The sequence below is a fragment of the Electrophorus electricus genome, chromosome 2, assembly GCF_013358815.1.
Source record: "Electrophorus electricus isolate fEleEle1 chromosome 2, fEleEle1.pri, whole genome shotgun sequence".
Taxonomy (NCBI): domain Eukaryota; kingdom Metazoa; phylum Chordata; class Actinopteri; order Gymnotiformes; family Gymnotidae; genus Electrophorus; species Electrophorus electricus.
Window position 1 is genome coordinate 15,603,757 of NC_049536.1, and position 10,200 is coordinate 15,613,956.

Genomic DNA, 10,200 nt, shown 5'->3' on the forward strand with positions numbered 1-10,200 from the left:
AGATATTACAGGTAAGAGTCACCATAATTGATAGTTCCATTAAATTCTGAATTGACTGAGATATGTCTCTGCACCCATCCACAGCATAACAGCATTTTTTAAAGCATCCCATCCTCTCCTACTTAACAAACATGCAAACAAACAAGCAAATACATTCCTGAGCATAACAGTTCACTTCTTAACAACAGTTATGTCATTGTATGTGCTTATCTGTACCTAGGTATTAATATGCCTGTTCATCTCTCTTGCCTGGACCATATTAAACACGTCTGTATAGGTGGTGCTGTTATATATGTGTGTTTACAGACATGGATTGAAATGAAGTAAATACTTTTATAATTTGTTGTACACATGAAGCCACACTCAGAGTGGGGATGGGGATAGGGGTAAGGGTGGGGATGAGGGTGATGTTTGGAGGGCAGCACAGGCTCCTTTGACTTACTTTGGCAGGTAAGAGAAAGACACGGCCCAAACCATCAGACCACCTGCTGTCAAGACTCAAGCCTTCATAGTGATGGTGTGCTCAGTCCAACTGCAGCCCAGAGGTGGACCATCTTTAAAAAAAAAAAAAGTCCAACTTGGGCAGCATGTCACCTCTCTCTGCAGCTCAGATTCTCCACACCTCACTCAGCATGGGAGCAGAGCTGTTGGCATCATGTGCGGGATTATGTCGCCGTTGCTAAGAGTATTTTATGCACGTTATGACAGACAGTGACACTGGCTCACATTAATGCAATTCTATATTGACAGATTAACCAGGTAATCCTGTGGCCCCAGTGTCTCAGACTTTGTGCAGGACACTGTAATTAACCACCTAATTAGGGGAATTATTTACATAACCGGAGCAAATGTCTGAGGGGTTTGAGCGCCTTAGCCTATAATACATGACTCTGTAGTCATTAAGGTATTTGGAATATGTAAAGGATTCCAGCAAGGCAGTAACAGTATCTTGCTAGTGTAGCTGGCTGTCTCCCTATAGTCAAACAGTGAAAAAAGTTAGAATCCTCTTAGATAGTTTAATGGCTGGGTGCATTTACAGCTTGGAGATGAAGCTATAAAAGAAAATGGATTAAAACGGATGGCTAGTATTTTATTTTCTCCTTGTATAGCTGGTAAGTATGTCAAAAAAAATGTATACAATCATAAAGGTGCAAATTCAACTGGAGAATAAAAAAGTGTAAGGTTACAAGTGCTATTCTGGGGACCATTGTTTTAAAAGAGTGAAATGTAATACACAGTATGTTTACTGTACCAAAGTTTAATGTAGGTAGAAGGCTTTTTTGGGTAATATCTCTAAGAAGATAGAATGTTAAGCATTTCTCTTAACTTGTAGTCATTTTGCTAAATAAAGCAGCTGACTTTTGCCTGACATTGAAAAGTTTTCCTCCGAAAAAGTTAGAGAAAGGTAATGGCAAAATTATTGTAATTATCGATGCAATAACTAGATCTGGCTTGACAAGAATGTTACAGACTGTCCCTGTTTTGCTAACACCCAAATTCATGTTAAGCAGAAGAATTGATGGAATTGTGAATTAAAAATCTGCCACAGAGCAAAATGTAACTCTACTTCCACAGCTGCATAACACCAATGAGTATAAGAGATGTTCAGCTTGCTTCCTTCAATGATAGCTGCTTCTAATGTTCTAAGATGGCATTCCTGTGTGGGCATTTATCACATCTTAAACATGAGAAACTGTTGTACACAGTCCCCCTCACCGTTACTGAAAAAGCTTCAAGCAGAAGCATTAAAATGTGTCTTCAATTGGCAAAGCATCGTCTTGCCAATGTCACTTCCACTTATATTCATGATGGGAGATGTCTTTTAGGTCTTTTGTAGCCCCTTGGAATATTCACGGCATCGCAGAAGGTTACAGCCATGAAAGTCTAAGCCGATCGATATAGATGGGCTCACCCCAGATTAAACCTGAAGTAAATCTGGACAAATCAATCTGGATAGTTACACTACAGGTTAAAGCTGGAGTATATCAGTCCAAATCAATATAAATGGCTGAACCACGGTTTAAAATGGCAGTATATCTGCCTGGTTCAGTGCTAATGGGTACGTTAGGGTGGCTAAAAGCTGGAGTAAAGTGGTGTGTAGCAAAAGTGTTGGTTAAAATAGTGAATCTCACTCAGGCCTGTGCAGTTAAAGGTGGTATGTGAGAAGGTAAAGCACCTCCAGACTGCGTCTTTAAATGATCCTGCAGGAGGTGGGAAAGCAAACAAGACAAGCGGCAGTATTTCCGATGGATTTATACACGTGTTGTCTTAGCTCAGGAGCACATTCATGCATGCGAGTGTGTGTCCTGATGCTTTGAAAGGCCGATCATTCTTCAAAACAAAGAGAACAATGATTATTAACTAAAAAGACATTTATATTGCCCTCTGTTGTCTTTGTATCACAAACAGTCTGCCAAATTACACAGAAATAAACAGGCAGAGTGAGACCAGCTTGACGAGCTCCTATAAACCCAATAAACCAATACACCAATTCACTTATTTTTCTCCTTCTCTCCCTGGTTCTTTCTCTCTCTGCTCTTTCTCTGTTGCACTCCCTTTGTCTCACACTTTCACCTCTGCCCTCTTTGTTGGGCCAACAAACCTCCGAGTCTCCCATCCCTGCCTCTCTTAAGATCCACTCAAGCCTCACTAAAGCTTTCACCTCGTTTAGGTCACTTTCCCAAGGGGCCCTCTCCCCCGTCCGAAAGGGGGGGAAAAAGAATAGAAGTGGTTTAAGACAGGACACCATCTGTCCTCCATCATAAAGGACTACGGGCATGGTGTGAGTGTGTGTGTTTCTGTGAAAGTTAGAGTGAAGGAAAGTGAGGAAGACAGGGAGAGGCTGCAGCCAGTTGCGAAAGTTGTTGGTAAGAGTGGAGCAGGATGGTATATGATAGGCATGCCATTTCTGCACACCCCTTTGTGTACGTGTGTCTAACCTTATCTATGTCTTTGTTTGTTTGTGAGAGAATGAGAGTGTGTATTTCTGTGTGTGTGTGTGTGTGTGTGTGTGTGTGTGTGTGTGTGTGTGTGTGTGTGTGTGTGTGTGTGTGTGTGCGTGCGCGAATGTGAGAGATTAGCGGACCCCCCTCTGGTTTACGATTCCCTACAAAGCCGCACCTTGCAGCTGCGACCCGCCTGACCCCGTGCTACCATGGCAACTGTAGGCCCCCAATCTGCCCTCAGTGGCTACTCTGTGTGCCTGAGAAAAGACCAACCAAAACTCAAAGAGCCATTTAGTCGAGCTTCACCACACCAACCTGAAGCAGAACATCAGAGTAGACGGAACGATCAGAGTTGGTGAACGGCCTGCTTCTCTTACACAGTGGCACCTAGTGCGTTATTCTGTGTGGGCTTTCTTTATTGAGTCTATGTGCTAGAATTGAAATTTCTCTCAAGAAAATGTAAAATAGCACACATTTTAACAAAAGGAGGATAAAAGCACTGCATAAAATCTTGGCATATCATCTGCAATAGTTTTCAGATAGATTTGGTGGCTGTGTTTGAGACTATATTATCATAGAATGCTTGCACTTCCAAAAATACAAATATCTCCTTTATTAAGTGCAGACAGCTTAGCTGACAAGTCCATTACTGGGAGGCATTTCACATTTTATAAAGCAATATTCCATTCCATTTTATCATCTTTCAAATCAAGCTTTTAAAATAAAAAGTTTTCATCTACAAACTTTTCATTTACCAACAAGGTATGTATTAAAGTGAGATTTACTCTTGGTCTCTAAAAACAGCAAACATAATAAAGTACATTATGACTGTAAATTTCTAGAAATTTGGTTTGGTGGCTGAACCTACTCTGCATTTGCATTCAGTAAAACTGTCCTTGATCATCGCAGTTCCCACATACTCTTTGGCACAGGAATCCATTAGCTGATGAAACCCCATGAAAGGTGGTGTTAAGATGAGCACGAACAGAGCCCTGCTGATCTGACAGTCAGTCTCTTCAGCAGAAGGAACAGGCACCGTGGCAGTCACCTCAAGCTAACAGCAGCTCACGTACTGTACCAGATGTTTACTCAGACTGCAGGCCCTGGGAAACACAAACTGTTATGCTTTCACTGGCCAAGCGAAAACTCCACATTCTTCTAGATCAGCTTGGCAGAGAAACGTATCCCTTTATCCTATTGTTTTTTCTTATTTATTCAATAACGTTTTTCGTTATAAATCAATTTACATATTCATTATAATAGATTCAAAGATTGACTAATAATGTAGACAGACTAAAAGATGCCAGATTGAGAAATTATTACATACAGTGGTCTGGATGTGATTATGGTGATACATTAGATAAGGAATTTGTAGGGGTGCACAGCATTTTAATTGTATTGGAATAATCTTGAGCTTTATGATTTCTTTTTTTTTCCCTACTAGTATTTACCTTAAGCAGTGTTTGAAATCAAGTCAAACCAATCAAACTGTATTATTGATATGATTATTTTGAGCAGGCATTCTCTGTGTGTACTTATGAAAACAGAAACCCCACTCTGCTTTAATAGATATGTTCTCACCTGACAAAGCAGATTGACTAATTGCTGTTTTGGGTGTTGAGCCTATGTTTTGTGTGTGTGTACAGAGAGAGCTAGAAGAGGGTCTTATCTTTTTCAAGTCCTTGTACTTGACTGATCCAGTATTTGGTATATTTGAATATTTTTAGGACCACTGCATTAAAACACCTGAAGTACTTGGATAATGCAGTCAGTATAGCTGCAGTATGTGGTAGCATATAATTACTCATATTGAACTACTGAGGATATAAAATGCATGGGTTTAAGGCAGTCAGCAGTAAATATTAATAGCAATACTCCAGTGACAACAGCAAAACTGTGCCTTAGTTTTAGTACCACCCCTCTGGATAAAACAAACATTATTAAGTGTGGTTTGAAAGGCTCTCTCGCTTTCCTTTCTTCAGCCATTCTCTCTGGGATAAATTACTTCAATACTGTAGTCATAGAAAGCCTTGTACAACTCCAACAAGAGTGAAAAGAATGTTACTACTTTTGGCTGCAAGGGGCTTCTTTGGGCTCTTGTCGGGGGATTTTGCTACTAAAGTTTTGAGCATGTGTATGCGAGTGTATTAGTTTGTGTATGTGTGTGCATGTGTGTGTGTGTGTCTGTGTGTGCGTGTGTGTGCAGCATCTCCAATATGTCACAGTCAGTGTTTAACAGACTTCTGAAATCTGGTGCTCTGTTTATTCACAGAATTTGTTGGTATGTGAGTTTGCATGTTGAATGAGACTCATTTCAATCCTTATAGTATGTGAGTGTGTTTAGTGTTTGTGCATGCATGTGTTTATGCATGTTTTTGCATGCAAATGAAGAAAGAGACTGGTTTCTGTTTTGGGGTGGAGCACTCGTCAAGTATGACCTCCTTAGAGGGACACCTAGACACATAACATTTGTTTAAATGTGTGTGTGTGTGTGTGTGTGTGTGTGTGTGTGTGTGTGTGTGTGTGTGTGTGTGTGTGTGTATGTGTGTGTGTGTGTGTGTATGAATCCGTGTGTATTTTCAGCCATGCATGCATGTGCATGTGTGCGTTTGTTTGAATTTTTGGGCCATGGGCCTTAAGAGAGAAAAAAAGAGCCACTCTGCTGTTCCTATTGAACTTGACCTGCAGGCCAGATCAATGTGGCACAGCATGCAAGGGAATGAGGGTGCTCACTTATTACCCTAGAGGGAGCAGAGAGAGAGAGAGAGAGAGAGAGAGAGAGAGAGAGAGAGAGAGAGAGAGAGAGAGAGAGAGAGAGAGAGAGAGAGAGAGAGAGAAAGGGAAAGAGAGGGGGGGATGGCAAGCATGAGACAGAGAGGGAGAGAGAGACAGTGAAACAGAGAGAAAACCTTTTAGAGAATTTAGCCAAAATTGTGATCAGTGAAACAGCAGGATGGAGAAAAATATGAGTTGAATGAATATCTGTCAGTTTAGGATTCTCTGCTATATCTAGACAAAAAGACCAGGGGTTTTTCAGGGCTTTGTTTAACTCAAGACGATTATGTGGCAGCTTCAATACCTAGCTCCACAGCTATTGTAATTCACCCTTTTGATGCTGTTGAACAATAAAACCTTTTAGGCAATTATCAAAGATCTTAAACTAAGGATATAGTACATAGGTGTGTCTCTCAGGTTAAACTCGCCCAAATTAATTTTTATGTATGATGCAACAACAAACTCAGAAGGATATGTTAATTATGTGGCATGTAAGCAACATAACTTTGAGCTAACTAGCGCAAGACATGCTAGTTAGCTTGTCTAATGATAGAGACAGACTAAAGAAACATTTAAGTAGAACAGACTGGTGATATTATTCCTGTTCTCATTACCTTGTTTGGCTCCCACTTCTAGAATTAAATTTAATATTAATTGTAAAATTTTTCCTGTTTTTACAGCACTGTACAGCCTGACACCCACACATCTGTTTTGCAAATCCAAACAAGTCCATTATTGTGGATCATGTACTATGTAGATTTGATTTCATATTATGTATTACCAATAAATGTTCTTACTAAGTATATACAGCACTTAGTAAGCGCTCTGTGATAATGTGCCTGAATGTGTTGGATGCATGTGGATGAGTGCTGATTTGGGTTTTTCCACAGAATTTTATTTACCCCAGAGGGGAAATGAGTAGTGTGGTCACTTAGTAAGGAGCCAAAATCAAGGTGAGACATATGCAGGATCATATTTCCCTTGCCACTGATTCAGTGTACTTGCGGTGTGACTCTGGGAAATGCTGATGAAGGGCATGGACGCTACACTTGCCATCACATGCTGCTTTATGAGACTTTGATTGCTTTCGGGTCAGTTCAGGAGTTGAAAATCTGTAGAAGCAGGGTTACATGCTCACATAAGGAGGAAGGACATGCAGAAGTGTGCAGGGATCAGGCAGCGTGGGTAAGAGAGACCACCGACATGAACGGGCTGATGACTAGATGGTCATGACAATTCCCAGTCAGCCACTGATCCCCACTGGATATGTGGATTGTGTGTGTAAGTGTGTTGTAAAGGACAGCGTGAGAGGAGAAAGTGAGTAAGAGTCCCTCTTGCTTGCTCTCTATGTCTCTCTCTCTCTCTCTCTCTCCCTCGTTATAGGCAATGAGCAACAGACTGTCTGAAGTAACTGTTGTAAGCCTGTCTATTTTGTAGTGAGGATCTGAGTTGTGCCCCCTATCAGAGGTCATTGTTCAGAGTCATGTGACATGGTGACCTCTGACCCAGTCTCAGCAGTATGGGTGATGAGGGTGATTAATAAGACTGAGGCAGCTGATTGACAGCATCTCATGATGCAGTGCCTCGCACGTCAGTGTTCCATTATTATGATAATGACTGCATGTCATCATTTAACTGTTTAAGGACAGGTGTACACTTTACACATGTTAAAATGGTATCATATATTAACTTCCTAAAATGACTGAAATACAGTCTCACACACTTGCATTCATGCATCCCTTAAATCTTAGTGCGCTATGATAAATAGAACATACATACATGAATAAACACATTTTGAAGGAACTATAAACAATCAAGCATACTTGGAGATGGAGCTGAAATGTTAAATTTAGTCTGTGTCGATAGAAAAGTTGCTTGTGTGTAAAAGTTGTGTGTGTGTGTGTGTGTGTGAGAGAGAGAGAGAGAGAGAGAGAGAGAGAGAGAGAGAGAGAGAGAGAAAGAGAGAAAGAAAGAAAGAAAGAAAGAAAGAGAGAGAGAAGAACTGATATCCTAAAGCTGTCATATTGGACATTGCTACCTGCTGGGTAATTTCTGAATTGATTGCTCTTTAGCCAATAGCAATCAAAGTAGCTTTGAGGGGTCAGAAGGGTTTGACTCACAGAATCCCTCATATTCAGTTTCCAATAAGGGAGCAGAGGAGAGGTGAGGCACTCGATTTCTTATTCATTTCAACTAGTAACACACACACACACACACACACACGCACATACACACAGATGCATGTGTGTGCACACACGCCTCACCCTGCATGTAAAATCACACTCACCATACAATATAGGACAAATGGCCACCAAACACACACACACACACACACACACACACACACACACACACACACACACACACATCCACACACACACACACACTTAAGCCACACATCAAGAGAGACCTGCCCACAGTCCCTTTTGATTTCAAGGGCAGACCCCATCAAGACCATGGCTAGAGACCAAATCCTGAGCATCCTTTCTGTTCCACTCACATGGCATGAATGTGTGTAATGTTTGTATCTGTCATTAGCCAGACCCTGTAGTAATTTTTTCTGTGGTTATTTCCAGCCACCACACAGAAAACGTTAATAAAAAGTAACAGTTAAACCTCCACTAACTTTAGAAAACAGGAAGAAAAAGCTAAACTACTGCTAAGCAACAGTCCAAGTGCACTTCTAGTCTAGAGACTAACAAAACTCTCACCATTCCAGTGGAGACTATGTCAGAACAATGATGAGTACATCGTTTCTCACAAGCCCTCTCATTTGTATGCACACATGGGCTTCAAGAGGTACACACCAGTACAAACATTAGAGCACACACACACACACACACACACACACACACACACACACACACACACACACACACACACACACACACACACACAACCTACCTCTAATGTTCTGATGTGTTTTGATGAGGGGGAGTACAGAGACTAGAACAGTTGGCTGCAACTCCAGATGCTCTGGGTTTAATCTCAGATGATGGTCACTCCATAACATCACCCAGGGAACATCTCATCAGCTACATGTAAATAATCAATAGGTTTTTTTTTATTTACCTTCATAAAAGAGTTCTCTCATCCGACTCACCACATAGCAGATTTTGAATTCTTTGCTGTGTCCCAAAAAGCCCACATCACAATTTTTTTGAATATTTCCTCTTTTCCTGATTTCCTCATGTTTCCAGGAACAAATGATCATAATGGCTGTTACCATGTAAAGCAGATTTCATGCAGAATTGTGCATATTAGCTGGACTTCAAATCATTATGTTATGAAAATATTCTGGACATGTAACATGTAGATTAAATGTTGTGTACAGTGAATGTGTAATCAAACCCAGGCAATGCATGATGCATACAAAACCCCCCCCACCATACCAGTCACCTTATTACAGGCTGCCAGACTGGGACGAATATATTTGCTTTTAGAATAAAACTTAGCTAGTTAAATATCACATTTTAGGAGGAGTTAGACCAGTTTCAGCCTAACCATTGTTGCTTATTCCAAATAGGTAAAGGTTCTATTAGTTAAATTAAGGATTAGAGAAGCTAAAATCTCGGCTAATGGGCTCCGCTGGAACAGCAGAAAAATCATGATTCCAAAAAGGATAAAAGGATATTTTTATCTTTTTTTTTCACTTTGTCCTATTAAAGCCAGATTTTTTTCAGCTGCAAAATCTGTGTACTTTCTGTAGTGTTCTAACATTGAGGTTCTTTCTAATGATGCCCCATCTTTCAGCATGCAGGTGCTTTTGTTCATACAATCTCCACAGTTTCCCACATGGGCTGCCTGGTCATTACTGGATCTAAAGGCACTCAGTAAATGATCGGTGCCGTGCATGTTTCCCCCTGCCTTGCTAGGCAGTGCAGAGCCTTAGGATGCAGGCAGGTGGGTGGGGGAGGAGATGGATGTCAGAAAGGGGGGTGGGGATTGGGGGGAAAGAGAGGGTGATGAGGGGAGCGCTGGAATGCTCAGAGTCACGTTGCCCCTGAACCCCAACCCGTGATGGATTGGCTGCTTTCACACCACGACAGACGAGCGATTGATGGAGAGAGCAGCATAGAGATGAAGAAAGAGAGCAAGGGAGAGAGAGAAAGAGAGAAGGTAAAAGAGAGGGGTGTATTAAAGCAAAGAAGATAGCAGAGAGAGGACGAGAGAAAGAAGAGAGATGGAGACAGAGAGGAGGGAGGTTGGGAGTAGCTGATGCTGATAGTTTGCCAGCACAGAGTTTTGTTGCAGGTGTTGGAGTGGATAATGAAGCTGATGTGACCAAACAGCTCAGCATAGTGCAGCAGGCATTTTGAATCCAACTGTATCAATGCAGTAGCCACCGTGTCACCGCTCAAAGTCAAGTCCAGTTTGACTTTTCTAGGAAGTTTGGGAGAAAAAAAACATCATTGATATAACAAGTTTCAAGTTTGGTTTATTTGTCACGTACATAGTCATACACGGTATAACTCACAGT